At 38.8% G+C, this 19,548-nt stretch overlaps 2 long non-coding RNA genes across 2 annotated transcripts in view; one reads left to right on the top strand and one right to left on the bottom strand.

Annotated features, from left to right (window-relative positions):
• The window catches only part of LOC117873366, a 36,086-nt gene that overhangs the window by 1,417 nt on the left and 15,121 nt on the right, over positions 1 to 19,548 (bottom strand). The window contains exons 2-3 of the long non-coding RNA XR_004644701.1: positions 2,645 to 2,799; positions 2,414 to 2,541 (exon numbers count right to left, since the gene is read on the bottom strand). This is a non-coding gene — a long non-coding RNA (uncharacterized LOC117873366). The remainder of the gene's footprint in view (positions 1 to 2,413; positions 2,542 to 2,644; positions 2,800 to 19,548) is intronic.
• LOC117873365 lies at positions 3,704 to 18,885 on the top strand. The gene is made up of 4 exons (XR_004644700.1): positions 3,704 to 3,792; positions 8,322 to 8,419; positions 9,227 to 9,307; positions 17,644 to 18,885. It is a non-coding gene; the product is annotated as an uncharacterized LOC117873365 (long non-coding RNA).

The raw sequence follows: 19,548 nt of genomic DNA, 5'->3' as shown, positions 1-19,548 counted from the left end.
AGGCATTCAGGCCTGGTGGTTGGAGTGTTGTTTGAAGCTGAATGGAGGGTCGGGACTGGGCTGAGGGCTGCACTGAAAATGGAGTCCGGGGGACAGGCTGTGGGTCAGTTCTGAGGTCAGAATTCATAGAAAAGCAACATCAGTATTGTAGTTGGAGTCCAGATACGGCTAAAGGTTGAAGCTGAGTTGGAGTCAGTCCGATGGTCTTGGGGGTCAGGAGTCAGATGCAGGGCTGGAGTAGGTCAGTAACAGGGTTGGAGCAAGGTCAGAATAGGGCATGTACAGAGCTGGAGTGGGCTAGAACAAGGCTCAGGCAAGGCTGGGGCAGGAACAGGAATGAGACCAAGGACAGGCTGGAAGCCTAGAGGAGTCTGTAACACCACGAGACAGCAGAAGGGTTCCTGGCTGAGTAGTGAAATTGCACAGACTAACTAATACCGGTGCCTGAGTATAATGTGACTGGGACCCTGGTCAGGAACAGGCTGCTGCTGAATGCCTGAGTGATGCGTCACTGCAAGCTCTGTTGGAGGAGTCAGTCATGGCAGCTGAATGAACAGCCCTGGTCTGACTGCAGGTTCGCCTCACAACAGGCAATATGGTGTTTTTGTCTTTTATCATTTTTTCTCTGTGAATTCATTCAAGAGCATAGTGATTGGTTTCACCCATATAGTTGTTATTGGGGCATTAAGTACACTGGATGAGGTACACCACATGTTGTGATAGTCATCTTTCGGACCCCTGGCTCTTGGAAGGCGTGTTGTGGGGAGTATTGATCATTAGAGATACATCGGCAGGCTTTGGATCTGTTATTATGGCAGGGTCTGGTGCTGTTTTGAGCTGGTGTGTCCTCGTCTGTGGGGAGCTTGGCAAGATTGGGGGGTTGTTTGAAGGTCAGAAGAGGGGATTCAGGAAAGATTTATTTCAGAATGTGGTCTGAAATTTTCCCATCGAAAAATGAAGAACCTCTAAAGCAGCTTGTTTCTCATGAATATGTCTAGGAGTCAAAGCTCTATTAATTTATTTTATTTTTTCCTCTGAGGTTAATGTTGTCGTATACATTTTTGTAAAAGTCAGCTGTTGGCATTCAAGCCTTTTTGTGTGTGAGGGGCTAGATGTGATGGTAAACAAGTGAACAAATTTCACTAAGGGCTCTGGTGGTTGTAGCTGTGGCTACCTGGAAGGGTTAATAGAGTCATAGATTCCAAGGCCAGAAGGAACCACTATGAGTATCTAGTCTGATTTCCTGTATAGCACAGGCCATAGAACTTTCCAAAAATAATTCCTGGGCAATCTCTTATAGAAAACATCCAATCTTGATTTAAAAGTTGTCAGTGATGGAGAATCCACCACAACCCTTGGTAAATAGTTCCGATGGTTAATTACTCTTACTGTTAAAAATGTACGCCTTATTTCCAGTCTGACTTTGTCTAGTTTCAACTTCCAGGTGTTAGATCATATTATACCTTTCTCTGCTAGAATGAGGAGCCCGTTATTAAATGTTTGTCCCCTTTGTAGCACCAGAACTGGACACAGTATTCCAGTAGCAGTTGTACCAGGGCTCAATACAGAGGTAAAATAACCTCTCTACTGCTACTCCATATTCCCCTTTTTATGCATCCAAGGATATCATTAGCCCTTTTGGCCACTGTGTCGTGCTGGGATCTCATGTTCAGCTGATGATCCACCATGACTCCCAAATCTTTTTCTGACTATCTGCTTCCCAGGATATAGACTCCTATTGTGTAAGTATGGCCTATGCTCTTTGTTCCCAGAGGTACTCATTTACATTTAACTGTCTTAAAATGAATATTGCTTTCTTGCACCCAGTTTACCAACTAATCAAGATCACTTTATATTAGTGACCTGTCTTCTTCATTATTTATCACTCCCCCAATTTTTGTGTCATCTGCAAATTTTTTAGTGATGATTTTATATTTTCTTCCTGGTCATTGATAAAAACGTTAAATGGAGTAGGGCCAAGAGCAGATCCCTGCGGGACCCCGGTAGAAACATGCTTACTTGGTGATGATTCCCAGTTCACTGTTACATTTTGAGACCTATCAGTTAACCAGATTTTAATCTGTTTAATGTATGCCATGTTAGTCATAGATCAGTCTAGCTTTTTAATCAAAATGCATGCAGCACCAAGTCAAACCCCTTACATAACTCTAAGTATATTATATTAACTCTATTACATTTATCAACCAAGCTTGTAATCTAATAAAAAATATTATATTAGTTTGAAAGGATCTATTTTCCATTAACCCATATTGATTGGCATAAATTACATCACCCTCCTTTTATTCTTTATTAATCGAGTCCTATATCAGCTTCTCCATTATCTTGCCTGGGATCGATGTCAGACTCGGGACATCACATTTATCTTTTACTTTTTATATTTGCACAACATTACCTTTCTTCTAGTGTTCTGGAACTTCCCCAGCGTGCCAAGTCTTACTGAAAATCAACATTAATAGTCCAGCAAGCTTCTCAGATGGCTCTTTTGAAGCTCTTGGATGCAAGTTATCTGGATCTGCTGATCTAAAAATGTCAGACTTTAGTAACTGTTGTTTAACATCCTCCTGAGCTGACAGTGGAACAGAAAGAGGTTAATAGAGTGCAGGAGCTACTGCGGCAAGCTTACCGTGAGACAGATGACAGCTGAGATTTTCAAAGGTATTTAGATTCCTGGGACTCAGGCACTTAAATACCTCCGAGGATCTTGTTCCAGCCAGACTGGTGAACAATCAGTGATGGCTTTAGGTGTCTAAGGAGTAATGTCTTGCTTCTCTTTCCCACCTTATCGAAAATAGAAGAGAGAGATTGTTTTTTTAAAATTTGGAGTTCTTGATTATCTGCAATAAAGCATTGCCTGTAAAAAAAAAAAATTATCTCAGTCCTTGACGTGAACAGACTTAAGGGTTATTGGGTTAGAAACAATACCCATAACATTGTACTTCTTTTTACTCTTATATTTCTATGACTTTCATTCTTTCACCCTGAGTAAATTTAGACTAGTTGTACAAAGTACCAAGACAGAAATCACAGCCCCACTCATTAAGTAGAACCTTGATGCTGTTAAACTGGCTAGTTACTTTAGAACTGTACAAAAAAATTATCACCACTAGATGGCATTGATTCAGCATCTAAACTCAAAATACAGCCTTGACATGAGCACAGCTGAATCCCGATCCATGCAGAGGACTAAAAACAAATGATCCAGACATATTTAACCCCTTCTCTCTTCGGTGAGTATACACTATCCATACTGAAGATACTTTTTTTCTTCTTGTCTATACCAGTGTGCGGTGTTGTTGTGCATTGCTAAATAGCTACCTTGCTTCAGTTCTGAGCTATATGCATTTTAGTGGTGGATGGTCCCGAAAACGCTCCTTCCTCATTTTGAAGTTATGCAGTCACTACTGCTCATCCAAGAGAACAGCTGAGGTTGTCATGGTCCAGACCCAAAAGCAGCACTGTATGTGGTGAACATCATCAAATATTGCCTGGATCCAACAACTCCAGAGGTGGGAGGTATACAGCTGTTGCAGCAATAATTCCAAGAGCTGCTGGTCTTGCTCTCTGGCTGTCCATTGGTCCTGCTAGAACACTCTCCACTGCCCTATTGCAGCTGCCTCAATCACCATGCAACTCTTCAAAGACTGGAGCAAATTCTTTTCTTTCTGAGCAAAGAGCAAGAACTGACCATGCATGCTGACCTCCATTTTCAGGAAAGGACTGGGAAATAGCACTGGTTCCTGCAGACTTGTGGGATTTTCCAAGGGATTTAAGGTAGGTTGACCTCTTCTCTATAATGCATATGGGAACTTCAGTATTTTTTATCTTGACAAACTGCATACTGTGCATTACAAAAAAACCCGTCACCTAGGCTTCACCCCAAAGAAAGCATAATTGCCGTTCCCATTCCAGATCACAAATTCTGCCAACAGCTGAAGCCAAATTTTTTGTAGATTAAAGGCATGTGGGATGAGAGGCAGGATAGATATAACTCTGGAGCCAGAGGATTCTATCTGCCAAAGGTTGTCTTGGTATGTAAATGGGTTAGGAGTGATGAGGGGGAAATAAGTATCAGGGGGTAGCCGTGTTAGTCTGTATCTACAAAAACAACAAGGAGTCTGGTGGCATCTTAAAGACTAATAGATTTATTTGGGCATAAGCTTTCGTGGGTAAAAACCTCACTTCTTCAGATGCACCAGAGGGGGAAATAGGATTTCATAAGGTGCCAGTATGACTCCATATGTGAAGCATTTTAATAATCAGTGACGTGTTACTTGACATCTACCATTATTTCTGGATTTGTAGGTGTGTGTTATTTATAGGATCATATCTGAAAGTTTAGCCTGACCTGAGAACATGGAACACGTGGCATGGTGTGTTGCCATAAATTCTTGTTCCTTTAATCAAAGGAAGGCTAAATTCTCCTTGAAAAAAATGAGGAAACCATTTGGCTCTTCTTTCATGTTGTTCCACAGTCTGGATCAGTGATTTAAAATATTTTATTTATTCCATATCATATCATGGAAAAAAAGTTCTAAGCAAGTCATCTGGTCATATATGACCTTTTTGATTTCTCACTAGCTGTAGACCTTATTGAATAAATGCAATTTATAAATGGAAATATATCAATATGTGAGGAGTACTGAAAATAACTCAAGCAGCTCTGTTAAGGAAAAAGAAAAGAGAAAAGGTTTGCTCAGCAAAACTCACCAGCCCTGAGAGAACATACCAAAGAGACCAGAAACTTCTTAATTAGCTGACCAGTGGACTAACTTATGTCAGTACATGGAATTAAAAACTGCAGATATTGGCTAAAAAATATTTGCACACTAAGATACGTAACCTCTCTGTGTATATCCCTAATAGTGTAATTGGCAGTTGTGTGTGGAATGAGGAAAGAATCTGCAATTTATTCTATAACTGCTACTCATGCTGAGTGAAATCAATGGGACTACTTGTGGAGTAAGGACTACTCAAATTGAGTAATGGTGACAGAATGTGGAGTCCAATCAGTACCATATTGTCCCCTCACTCCAAACACAATTTCCAGCAACACCAGTGATAGAATTAGCTTGGGGGTCTGCAGACCCAGGGATTTGTCTTGGATCCGTCTCTAATATTTTCAGTTCTTTCCTTGTTCACTTGAGGAAGTGGCAGAGTTAAAGATACCAGGGGCAGTTTATCACTTAATTTTACTTTGTAATCCAGAACACAAAAAGGGAGAGACTACTTGGTTGTTGAAGGATTAAACTCTGAATTTTCCTCATATACCATATTAAATAGATTCCCAAAAAACATTCAGGAGCAGATTCGGAAGTAACACATAAGATGGTGTAGTGAAGCACCTTATACCCACTTACTCTCCCTTAGGTCTACTTACACTATGTGTATCAGCGTGTAAGGGAGTTTGAGTGGGTGAAACTTAGATACTGAGAAGCAGGACAAGATTTAAGCAGGTGTACATTAATGTAGGGTGGGTGCTGTCAGAGGTGAGGTTAACAAGATACCCATCGGAAAGTTTTCTTATATTTGACCTGAACAATTGTAATAGTCAGTTTTCTGAACATCCTGTCATTCTTTTAAGAATCTTGAAAATTTGAGATGGAATAGACATTTCTGGACATTTATATTGGTCCATCTCCACTGGCCAATGCAGAGTTATTCTCTACAATGTTTTCTAACACCATTTCCTGTCATCTTTTGTTAATTGTCTCAAGTGGGGTGGTTTCCAGCATTTACCTTAGAAGACTATTTTAAATTATAATAGACCTCACAGTTAGGAAATTCTGCTGATATTAAGATTAAAGGCTCTTAACTTCATTCCAGTATCTCCCTTTTATTACTCTAGCTATTGTTCTCTTACTTGGCTTATATCCTTCAAATATTTGTGGACAGATATCCCCTCTTTCACTCTCTGTACTTCCCCATCCAGTCATCCTTTAGCTAAACTTTAGATGGTGGATCAAGATTCTGATACCCTTATTTAGCTAAGTAGTGCCTTAATCCATGAATAGTCTCACAGTTTCTAGTGTCTTTGCTGCTCTTTGCCACTTTTTGTCTCTCCCTTCTCTCCAGTGGAACTACTGGCAGAATACAGTACTACACAACATACAGGACTCAGAATCTGACCCTGATTTACTTTAATCTCTAACCCTAGATCAGTCTTTTCAATCAGTTAATTAATTAATTAATGTTGTTAATTAATGTTGCTCTAAAATTTGTCTACATCTTTCTGGCCATTGAGCTGCCTTCAAATGAATGCAATAAAGATGCAGTCTCACCAAATCCATATTGAGGTGGAAATGACACCTCTTTGCTCTGTGACATGATTCCTTTGAATAGAGTATGTAGCTCAGAATTGCGTTGGCTTTTGAATTTGTCTTCCTTGTTATTCTTCAGAACAATTCTTGTACAGTTTGCCAGCTAGCAACAATTAATGAGTTACAATAACCCCTCTTTTTTATCAATTGTTTTATTTACTTTGATTCAGTAGGGATATGTCTTGTAGATCAGACTGGTGAAGGTAATTGTTTTCTGAATTTGTCTACGAGTGCCCAGAACACTTACATAAAACCAGGAAATATGTCTGATTTTAAATCAGTGCATAACCAGTGCATGAATCAGTGTAAACCTTCTATTTGACAAGATTTCTGTAATCCGGTGTTATCATGTTTATATCTGTGGAGATTATCTCAACCTCTTTGAAGTTACTTATAACAATATTGTTTCACCCTCAGCCTCTTACAACAGGCATTACTCTTTATCACTCTTCTACATGCAAAAAGAGTTTAGTCCGATTAATAAAAACTGGCAGCATCTTCTCTGAGTTGTCCTAGCCTTTTGTGTATAGATTAACACTTATCATTTCTCCTGTTACATGTATCACAGCCAAGAGAGTTTTTCGATTCTGACTTTCAGTTGATCACTTTCACAGATCTGTAATTTCAGCTGCTAAAGCTTCAGAAGGATTGGGCATTTTGAAAGTTAAAAACTGAACAAATTCTCAAGACTTTTCTATACTGCTTGTTGTTTGGATGTCACTGGCCAACAGCTAAGGGGCATTGCCACTGCAATGTTCTTATGACACTGAGCCGTAGCATCTGTGGCAGTATGTGATCATATGCTCATAATCTTGATTTTATTACCCAATATTTTAAAAACTAAAGTGGAAGCAATTAAAGAATTAGAGAGGTCCTCCACTGCATAGGGCATCAAGAACATATCAAATTTTAACTGAGCACAACATTCAGAGAGTTTGGTAAAAGTACATATTTGTATAATGTGTATGTCAAAGGAAATGATTCCCTTTCCATGTCTTTAACATGACACTGTTGCTGTACCAGAAGCTCAATTACATGGTGGCATTATGTGAAGCCCCTTGCAGTTTCTAATGACAGACAAACACATGCTGCTGCAGTAGCTAGCTCTGAGTGTTACAGCTGAATGGACTGGAACAAGAGGAAATGGAATAATTTGTCCAGGATCACCCAGCGAACCAGATGCTTAGACAGAATTTAAAGATTTTTTGTTCTTTACCTCAAGAGTTCATTAGTTACAATTTGTACAATTTACCATAAAAAGGACTATAAACATTTGATCATGTCCTTAAAAAAATCACAGATTTAAGATGCTTTGCCTTCACAGTGCAGAGCTGGAATAGAGAGAACTGAAAATCTGGAGAGATGGTTCTATCTATTATCATACATTGGTATTGTAAAAGCGATTCTTCTGCAGAAAGTTACATCTGGACCATAGCTAATTCTCTGCTGTTTCAGAATGTGACAGAGGGCAGTTGCAGCATATACAGATTTCATCCTGAATCTCTTTGTTACATTCCTTTGCTAAAACATTCCTTACAGGCATTCTTCTTCTGTTGCTCTCTATTCCTTATGTATCTATCAACTATAAGTGCCTGTTAATGGCTTTTAGTCCACCCTCATGTGACTTGCAAACACCTTCATCTTTGTAGGAAAATTAAGCCCACTCCCAAATTGGTGTAACAAGCATCCATAAACTTAAGAACCGTATTCAACAGCTGTGACTCATGCTACTAGCACAAGATAATTGAGGCTTAATGCACTAAAGTAGGAAGCAATATTACAGGTAGACATTTGCATTGGATCTCTGAGGATGCTTTTAAAATTCAGCAGATCTAGTAAAATCAATTAAGCCTATCTAGTCAATATGTACCCAGGACTGAAAAGAATCTCAAAGACACTCTAATGAGTAAAAGTTTTTGCTTTCCTAATATACAATATATACATCATGAATTCTATTCTAATTATCTCTCTCTCTTCTCAAAGAATCAACATCTCCTACAAAGTCTATGCTGGGAAAAATGCTGAAGGAAAGGAAAATAATGTCAGCTGGTGGTGTCATCCCTCATGGAAAACATTCTGAGGTTAATTACCAATTTGGTTGCACTTACAAAGTTTGCTGGAAAGATGATCCATCCTGGGAAGACATAAGTGTCTTGTTTTTTCTAAATGATATTCAATTGTGTTGAATGCTGGTGAATGTCTGACATCTGCCCCTTTCTTCCTGAGATTAAGCACTGACCTCTATGTTCTGCCAACAACAATTTTCTTTTTTCCATTTATTTCAGGATCTACAGCATCTGTAGTTTTGGAAAACTTACTCCTGGCTGTTTTTTTTTTTTTTCCTCCTTGTATTTTGGCACCTAGGCTGTTATTGCTTTTATAAGCTATCAAATATGCAGCTACAAAATCAGGATAGATAATTTGAACAGAGGATTCATTATTAATTTTAATCTCATACATTTTTTGCCAACCCTCCACTTTTCACTTACAGGGAAGCAGACAAACAAACTTGGCTTAAGGAAGATATCTCAACTATAGTCTCAATATCCATCATCCTACAGCTTTCACAGTTGCTATGAAATAATGATCAGTTTTTACCACCCAAAAGACCATGAGGTCTCACAAGAGGTGAATTGTGATTTGGTATGTAATTTGTTCCAAGGAGTATCTTCAAAAAGCTTTTCAAGGTCAATGAAAATTCTAGATTTAAAAAAAAAAAATGCCAAAAAAAAATCACCTTTACCAGATTTTATAAAAATGTCATTCTGTTTGTTGGTTTCTTTTGTTTGTTTTTTACAGCACTTCATTTTATAATGGACTAATTTTGTGCATCATAGGGAAACAGCCCACCATACCTGCAACTGAAATCTTGTTTGTGTACATTTTAGGAGGACAGCACAATAAAACTTGGGAGTGAAGGTGTCACTTCTGTGTTTAAATGGCTGTGAACTGAAACAGAGATAATATTTGTAAGTATAATGGTTGAATAATTTATAGTTTAGAAGTCATGCATGGCAAGAGAGTATTTCTCTTATAAAAATTTATTATTTAGGATCTATTGACTAGGAAAACATATTAGAGGTTTTTCCAATGCAAGAGGGGGGAAAATATAAATAAAAAGAAAGTCAAGGAAGGGTATGCAAGATTCACATATCAGGTAGGCTCATATACATAGGAGGCACAGAACAGAAATTCTAGATGAAGAGAATTGTAGGGCAGTTCTTATGAATATGTATGAAAAATGAGATATGAAATAACAAGGTACAGAAACGAGAGACAGAGCTGTCCCTTGGGTATGGAGAATTGGGGCAACCCCTCCGGGCCCTGCACTTTAGTGTGTGTGTGCCATGCAGAGGGGACTAGGCTGGCCCAGGGCGGGGCTTAGGAGTGCCTGGGGGGCCAAGCTAGCTTGGGGGATTAGCGGGGGGCCTGGTGCCAGCAGTGGGGGTCGGCCCCGGACTCACCAGAGGGAAGCACATGTTGTATTTCTTTTTCTTGCTCAGCATCACGGGGTTCAGGCTCAGGCTCCGGCAGCAGCAGCAGCGACCCCAGCCCGCCCCACTCTGTCCTGCCCCGCCAGCTCCTGGCGTTGCCCACTGCCGCACCGGTCGCCAGCATCCTAGCGCCACCGGAACACGCCAGCACCAGGCTGACCCCATCCATTGCCATTCTGCCCCGGACTCTCCCTTTTCCAGGACCTCCCAGCACACGGGGCTCCCTCACCCTAGCACAGATGCCACCCTGTGACTCTCCATTGTCCCTCACCCCCCCAGCACTAGTGTCCCCTCCCCACACCAGATTTCACCTGTATAAAAAATGTTAAGGGGGGCCCATAAAGACTGATTTGTCCCGGGCCCCACACCCCACTAGGGATGGCCCTGATGAGAGAGAGGGTTTTTTTTTAGTAAGACCTCTGGACTATATAATTGAGTACAAGGGAAGAAAGAGTGCATAGCCACATGTTAAAGCACATTTTACACAGCCTGCTTACATCTCTATTCAGCAATAATTTGGCTTTGTGATCCATGAGTTTCAATGTCTTAGCATCTATCGATCCTCTCTCAAAAAATAACCATGGCAACAGAATGCCAACAGCAACATTCTACTCCACTCCCGTCAGTTCAAAGGCTTATATGACATCAAAAGACTCTATTGGGAATGTTAAAGGACACTTACAAATACATTATGTGAGATAGCGCTTACCTACATGACAATTACTCTTGGCTAGAGTCTGCATAAGTCAGGCTTCCAGATGAAGCAGCAATATAATCCAAATTGCAAAACAGCTTATTCTAGAATAATACAAAAATACCCAGATTATTTAGGAAATATCCCTTTCCATTCAAAAACATAAAGAACTGTAAGTACCAAAGAATATTAGGCCACCACAGGCTTTTTAAATACAGAAACATCTCCAGTTACTTGGAATTTGTGGCTAACATTTGGGGTTTGCTGATGCAATACAGTGGTTCTCACCCAGAGGTCTGGGGACCCCTAGCAGGTTTCAGGGGGTCCGCCAAGCAGGACCAGCATTAGAGTCACTTGAGGTTCAGGGAAGAAAGCTGAAGCCCCACCACATGGGCTGCTTGCTACCCCCTAATGCCGGCCCTGGCTTTTACATGCAGAAAACCAGTTATTGTGCACAGGTGGGATGTGGAGTTTTTATAGCATGTTGGGGGGGCCTCAGAAAGAAAAAGGTTGAGAACCCCTGCAATACAATATTCTTTTTAAGTTTCAATTTTATAGACAGGATTTCTCATTACTGCTATTAAACATAATGCAGGCCTGTCATTGGAGAGCTGGAGAGACACCATACTATGTATAAATGTAATAGAATACTAGCTCACTTTAGTACTGTGACAGGTGGTAGATCCACATTATGAATTATGGCATTGGAATTTTTAAATATATATATATATATATATATATATATATATATATATTGGAAAGACATATGGTATTTTGATCATATGCTAATAACTAATGGAGATCTGTATTCATGAAATAACTTTACAATTTCCCAAAAGAGAATCTGGTGCTATTCTTTCTACTGGACTCCATTATTTATGTATTTTGGTTGAAATTTACCTTTCTGGATTTTAGTATTATGGAATAAACTATTTTGTATTTTGGCTATATACCCATACATGTCCAAATGCTTTAGTTACTAGAAGCCCAACAGTACAGCACTCAGAGGGAGCCATAAAAAAGCTCTCTAAAAGTGACTTCAAATTGTCTTTCTATTCCTAGAAATATCACAAATTTAAAATATGATTTCTCAAACCCTTCCATGGCAAAAGCCAACTGCAGGGTCCTGTTGAGAAGCTGTAAATCTACCCTTCCCAATGGTGTATAAGTATGTGTGTGTATACTGCATATACACAGACATACCCCATTAAAATGAGTCATAATTGCTTGCAATAAATGCTTTGGAACATCTGTTTATTATGCAGCAAGACACACTTCTTTCTGACAGATCTGTAAGTGCCTTCAATGTACAGTCCATAATCTCCTCTGTTTTGACAGCACTGATTTTGTCATGTCTGGTATGAGACTAATTACAGATGAGATAGGTACATAGAGACATAATCAATAATAAGTAAGTCTATATGAAAGTGTTCAATTTAGATGTCTGTCTTCTGGCTGATATAAGTTAATTTACAGTCTACATGTTATAGAGCAGATAACATATCCTGTACACTCTACTCCATTTTGTGTCAATGTCCAACAATGTGTCATTGCTAAAGAATGTGCCCTTTTCAGAACTAATGAAACCAGAGATGCACCACAGATACTTGAAAAAAAATAAATAACCATGATAGTGTTTTTGTAGAGAGGCAAAGGGAGGTTGTTGGTTCATGAGATAATTTGTTTGGCGTTAATACCAGTTCTAAATGGTGGATGGACTATCCGCCTTTCCTTCTTAGGCAAAATTCCCAGTGACTCTAATGGAAAGTTTAGTGGAGAAAAGACAAAGGGGAGTGGAATCTAGTTAATATTTTACTGATGACAATAAATAATGCTTTTTCTAATAGCAAACGCAGTAGTGATACGTAATTGGTATTAGGAAGGCAATATGTAAATCAGCCTTTTAAAGGAAAATTATCATCTTGAACTTTTTTTAATTTGATAATTTAAAAAAATAAGTTTTCTGATAGAGGGTCTCTTTATTAGTATTTCCTAAAGTAAAAAATATTCTTTGGGAAAAATAATAAGGATTTTTTTCTTTTCCCCCGTTGATGTTTAGAAGGCTCTTTTGAGCAGGGAAAGCATCATATTAATTATGTTGAGTGGTAACCCCTCCTCTTTCTTTCTGTGCACATTCCTTCCTGCTGCCTCTCTAGTTTCAATTTTGCTGCTGCTATGATTAGTGAACATCCTCTTGCAGTGCCTGTGGAAGATAGTCCATCATCACCCAGGCAGTGAAATTGGCTGATCCCAACCTTATCAACCTGCTCAAATTGAAGAACCAAGTTTGTGATGTTTTATTTTGACAGAAATTCTATGAATCTGAGCAAACATTATTTTATTGCACTATTTAGAGGTCCCAATTCTTTTAAAAAGAAACAATATTTTCTGTTCTCTCTGCACTACAGTAAAGCTCTGCCTCTAAGAGTGAACAAAACACTTAAAATAGAATTAAGTGTGAGAATCTGATGGATGTACTAGAGAGAGTTCTTCAGTTCTAGCTCCGATCTCTTGTGTGCACAGTTATGTGACAAGGCAAAGTTCTTCTTTCACTAGGTTTGTTTCTTTGCTGGGTATTTATACATTTTTGTGTTCTGATTTCATCATACATTGTTCTAATGAATGCCTAGCTGTATTTGGAACCCAATTCGGAGCCTGCAAGCAAGGCTCAAATAAAATGATTTTGCTTGAAGGGGAAATAGTCTCCCCCACAAATCAAAAGCAGGATGCAGATCACCCAAACATCTGGGCTGCAGACAGTTACTGCTGGAGCTGGGGAGAAGGAAAGGCAGACATAGCCCGCTTCTTGCTTCCTGTGTGGGTTTTGCACAAAGGCCCACTGGCCTTGTCCCTGATATGTCTTTCCACACAATGAGCTAAGGAGAGATCTCCTCTGTGGTGTGAATGGAAGTATGGATTTCCCATTACTGTCCCTCCCTGTCTCCCAATCATGATGCATCAGACATGCAATTTTTAAGCTGCTTTTTGCTCTTACTTTACATGCATGAGGCTCCTGTGGATGTGGCTGTTAATCCATTTGATAGATTTATCCCATGGTCACGATGAATTGTAGCTGTTTCAGTAACAACATAAAGGAACTGCAGAGCAAGTGAATTTCAACAGGTTTATTATAGTTCTTATCAAATAAGCAGATAGACAGGCTTCACTATATCTAAGAACTAATGTTCATCGCCTACACAATATATATACACTCAGTCATTTGCATAAACAAGGCAAGCAGAATGCTTCAGAGGGTTTTCTGGGTATTTAGTCTGCCAGTCTGCTGCACAATTGTGAGTTCACTTTTGAATAGAGTAAAATATTAATCATTGTCAAATTTTTCTCTGGTATGATTCCACTGAAGCCAATGGAGGAACACCAGGAACGTATTTGTCTTGTAGGCTCATACTGCATACTTTTGTCTTGGTACACTGTCCATTAATAGCGTACTAATTTTCTTGCTGTGGGATTTAGTGCATCTTCAGTCCTTGTTACATACAGGAGGGTTCATTGCTTAAATGTGAGCTTGTACTGTTATATGAATTATAAAGCCAGATTTTTGATGGATGTATTAACAATAGCTTCCTTAAAATGGAAAGGTTCATTTAAATAAAGGTATCTTTCCTCTTAATCCTATCCTTTCCTGTCTTCTCTCTGACTAGTACAACTCCATTGCCTTCCAACTTCGGCATGATTTGCAACTCTTCTCTCCGCACCTCCCTGATATAGGTTTTCACAAAGTCCTGTCACTTTCTCACCTAAAATCTGTTTTCCTCTCTGTTCTGAGTGCTAAACAATCAGTCTGTACCTTAATCACTTTGCCTCTTGACTGCTGCAATCTCTTCCTTTCAGTTCTTCAATCATTTCTTCTCTTTAATCTAACCAAGACACTGGAGCCAAAAATCTTTGTTTCTTGCTACTTTGATAATGGTATGTCCCACTCCTTGAATCCCTTCACTAGCTTCTGTTCTCTTCTGTACAAAGTGCAGTTTTTTTGTCTGCATCTTCAAATCTTGGCTTACATCTTTACCGCTCTCAGCTTTCATTTTCTTTTACACCTGCCCTTGTGCCCAATGCACTGCCCAATCCTTTCTCCTTAGCGCTCCCTTTGGTTTTGTCTAGGTTGAAATAAGAGGTCATGGTTGACGCTGTATCAACCATAGCATTGCTGTAGCATGTAGAAACAAGATAATACTCTTTAACACATGTTAACTTGTTGTTGTCAAGTTAGCAGGGAAAATTGCTATTGAAGAACAGCCTATTAGATGAGGGAAGGAAGAGAAGTATTGATTAAATGGATCCTCCTTAGACATCCATGTGCAAATATGAGTATTAAGAACATAAGAATGGCCATACTGGGTCAGACCAATGGTCCTTCTGGCCCAGTATCCTGTCTTCTGACAGTGACCAATGTCAGGTGCTTCAGAGGGAATGAACAGCAACGGTAATCATCAAGTGATCCATCCCCTGTTGCCCATTCCCAGCTTCTGGCAAACAGATGCTAGGGACACTTCAGAAAATGGTTTTGCCTCCCTGCCTATCCTGACTAATAGTCATTTATGGGCCTATCCTCCATGAACTTTTTTGAACCCAATTTTATTGTTGGCCTTCACAACATCCCCTGGCAATCAGTGCCACAGGTTAATTGGGAATTGTCTGAAGTACTTCCTTTTGTTTGTTTAAAATCTGCTACCTATTAATTTCATTGGATTACTCCTGGTTCTTGTGTTATGTGAAGGAGTAAATAAATAATACTTCCTTAATTCACTTTTTCCACACCAGTCATGATTTTATAGACCTCTGTCATATCCACTCTTAGTCGTCTCTTTTCCAAGCTGAAATATCCCAGTCTTTTTAATCTCTCCTCATACTGAAGCTGTTCCATAAACTTAATCATTTTTGTTGACCTTTTCTGTACCTTTTCCATTTCTAATATCTTTTTTGAGATAGGCTGACCAGAACTGCACTCAGTATTCCAGGTGTGGGTGTACCTTGGATTTATACAGTGGCATTATGACATATTTTGTCTTATTATGTCTTATCCATCTATTTGTGAATATCTTTTTCCTGGCTGTTCAACTGGTCAAACTGTTCCTTGGGCTAGTAAATTTTTCAGGTCTTGGAGAGTGCTGCAATGGAGGTGAAGTCTGTACTGATGATCCCTGACTCCACAATGTAAAGAAGTAGAAGCCATTTGCTATGACTTTTGTACATCATAGCTGCAGTAGAGTGACTGGGAGAAAGGAAAGAGAACCAGGCCCTGGCCCCAGAATATCTTTACAGCTAATGAACTGCTTTATTCTAGTAAAGTCTGAAATCAAATGCAGAGGTAAGTCTCTGAGGAAAAGGGGAAAGTTGCCAAGGCTTCTGGAAATTCCAATTTAACACAAACTCAGGGCCAACGGAAGGTTGTTGGTGGGAGAGATACAAGCCAGAAGGCTGCCAAAGCTCAAATCCAGGGTAGAGAAAGCTGACTGTAGGAGAAACTCTATTTGAGGACTGAAGAAAACCCTATGTAGTGGCTCAAAACTATGTTACACTTGTGTAATTATATTTTTATGGAGTATTAGCGATACCTGCTTTTTGTATGTGTGCATGTGCATTATGGATTCTTGGCATTTTTATATGTGTGTGTGTAATATATAAAATAGAATATAATTAAGTGTTGTACTTGCAGACTCGAGTACAGGACCCAAAAGAGAATCTGAACTGTAAAACACAGAAAGAACTGAGTTCTGTTCTACTGTGCAGATTTTGTTTCAGTCTGGTTGAGCCCTGCTTAGTTCAAGCTGTTGTTATGAGGAAGTGATAGTTTACATCTCCCATCTCGTGTGTATTGGAAAATTGGCAGCACTACCTTGTAATTCATCACTTCTTGTGAGTCTGGGAACAATTTATCTTGAACTGTAGGGCAAAGAATTATGCTAAGATGTGAAAGCAAAATGTCGTGTTCCTCTGAACTGAATCAACTTTATAAGAAAGAACAGACAGAAACCTTGTCTAAATATTCTACAGAGTTGGAGATTTTTTTATAGACATTAAATTGTATAACTCAACTTTGCACCCTTGAATGCTTCACATCTAAACTGTTCTGCCTTCTGATTAATTCTGTGTCTGTTTGTGAGGAGATGAGTCATGATCAATAATATATACTGTCATAAAAGAAGCTTTCGAATCAACAATATTCACAATTAGGTAATCTCAATAAAGTTTCATTTCTGCCTTAAAGTTGCAGTGCGCATTCCTCCCAATGACAGTATCATAATGTAGTATGTGCTGATGACAGGGATCTTTAGAAAGCACAATGCAAACTAACCAGTCCTTTAACTATCTAGCAATTGCACATTGGTAATGTGGTTAGTATTTGATCAATGGCTAAATAATTACTCTTTTTAACAGTAAGGGTTTGTTTATTTACAAAACCAGAAATGCTTGCTAATTTATGGGTCCATTGCTCATCACATATTTTTCATACAATTTAAATTTTTTCCAAGTTCCCCAAGAGAGGTGAATTTTAAGATGTAACAAATAGTCTGTCTTGCATCTTGTGTTTCTCAGTTACTTCTAGTCATTCATGATGTCATGGTGTGTGTGCGTGTGTGCGTGTGTGTAGGATATCAGACCTTCTCAAGTATGTGTCATAAATTACTTTTTATATACTAATGCAGCTGACAGTTTCTCCATTAACTTGAATTGTATTTTCATGTAGATTGTAATATACAATTTAGACTGTTAATTGCCTCAGGGAAAGAATTATATCTTTCTACTTTCTTCTGCAAAGTGTGTCACATATTTTTGGGTGCTAGAAAATATTAATAGTAATAATAATAATATAATAATTAATAATTTAAAGCATAAATAATTAAGAGTTTCAAAGTTTTGAGTAGATATAATTTTGGCTAGTGATTATTATGACTCGGGAGATATATATTTGTAGTTCCTTTGTATAAAAATGCCTGCAAGACTGGGATAATGTTAGCACTCAGATACCATTGCCATGTAACCAGGACCTTGAGATCTTCCAAAGAAATTAGCCCCAACCATCTTTCTTCTGTTTTGACTATCTTTTAGTAGGTTAAAAACAAAGCCTAATACTCTTCTTTCTCACTCTTTACAGGGATTTGGGATACAATACCAAGATCTGTCCCTGGCTTTCTTCACATGGGTTCCTAGATGGTGACTCCATGACTTAGAAAGCGTAGATTTCTCATCTCATCCACCCGACGCTACATCTTTTAATTCTTTCCACCATCCCAGAACTCAAAAGGTAACCTATCTGACACCTCCAACCCCCTGTCATGCCCCCAGAACCAGACTCTCTTTTTTTCCTCCCCAAAGCTGATAGCAAGAGAATATCACCATTTTTCAAAAGGAAGTGTTCACCCCCACCCCTTTTCCTTCATTATGCAGCCTTTACTTCAATGGGACTACTCACATGCTTAAAATTAGGCACATGCTTAAATTACATTGTAGAATCAGGACCGTAACTAGGTAACATATTTTAAAACATTGTTCCTCCTAATAGCATATATCATTTTGTCTGGTCAGCTATAATTTCATTGTTAGGGACTGCATTTAAAAGTCTTCTCATCATTATCTGTAGGTGGCAGAATCTACAATGTAACATACTGTGTTGGATCTGTCTAAGTCTCTTTTCCTCCTGATTGTGGTATATGAGCCTCAAAATCTGCTACATTTTGTTGGACCTGCAGATATCGTTAGCAAAATTTTAGCAATTTCACCCATCTATCCAACAAGACAGATTTATAAGTAGAGAGCCAGCCATCAATTTGAGGAAAATCTCTCCCACTTGGGAATAGTAATGACCCTCGTGTTCACATATTACTGTGCCTTGGGGTATAATACTTTTGCTTTCAAAAGTCCCTATGTGGAAGGGACCATCTCTGAGACAGAAAGAGTCTTTATTCTGACTCAAAGTGGTTAAGTCATCATATCACTAATGGAACAAAAACAGCTAAGCAGGGACCTGCTCTGTTTTGTCACAAAAGACAGGCACTGGCCATACTGGTGGAGATTATCATTATCACATATTACTGAGCCAAGAATAATAGAAGTGTTCCATTTTACATCATATCTTGCTTTAATATAAGCAGTTCAAGTTTCTATTTTGATTATTCTTTAATTTAATCTTTTAGTAGAAAGCTGGTATTTAAGTATACATTGGACAAAATAATGTGAATCACCTTTGTAACAAATAAAACCAGGAAATTCACTGTTACCTATTATGGATGCCTATTTACTTACTCATGTTTTCTCTTGTTAATGAAGTGTTGACTGAATTACAACTGTTATATCATGAAAGATTGCCATTTCTAACAAAGACCAAAAGAGGAAAGAGTGCCAAATTAAAAGTCTTTGTTTCATATATATATGTGTGTGTGTGTGTGTGTGTAATCTGTTTTTATATATATATGTGTGTGTGTATAATTTGTGTGTATATATATGCATATACACACGTGCATATTGTACACATACAATATATCCAAATACGTTTGAAAAAGTGGTTTAAAATACAAACAATCACTAATGGAATAAAAACAGCTCAGCAGGGGTCTGCTTTGTTTTTCCCAACATTGCATAACACATAAACCAAATCTCGAATCATCGTTACCAAAATTCACACACTTTCCATCATAGAATAATAGAAATGTAGGGCTGAAAGTGACCTCAAGAACTCCTCGAGTCCAGCCCACTCTGCAGAGGCAGCACCAAGTAAACCTAGACCATCCCTGACAGGTATTTGTCCAGCCTGTTCTTAAAATTCTCCAGTAATGGGGATTCCACAAACTCCCTTGGAAGCCTATTCCTAATCCCTCATAGTTAGAAAGTTTTTCCCAATATCTAATCAAAATCTCCCTGTCTGGAGGTCCTGAAGGGGTAAATGTACACCTGAGAGGTCAATTAACATACCTGGCAGCACCTGCAAGAGAGAAAGCTCTTAATTGATAATGAAACCCAACTGGTGAGGGGCTGGGTAATAATTCTAAAGCCAGGAAGCTTG

The sequence above is a fragment of the Trachemys scripta genome, chromosome 2 (assembly GCF_013100865.1).
Source record: "Trachemys scripta elegans isolate TJP31775 chromosome 2, CAS_Tse_1.0, whole genome shotgun sequence".
In the NCBI taxonomy this organism is placed as follows: domain Eukaryota; kingdom Metazoa; phylum Chordata; order Testudines; family Emydidae; genus Trachemys; species Trachemys scripta.
The sequence above is the reverse complement of the archived record's forward strand: the minus strand, read 5'-3'. Positions and strand labels throughout refer to the sequence as shown.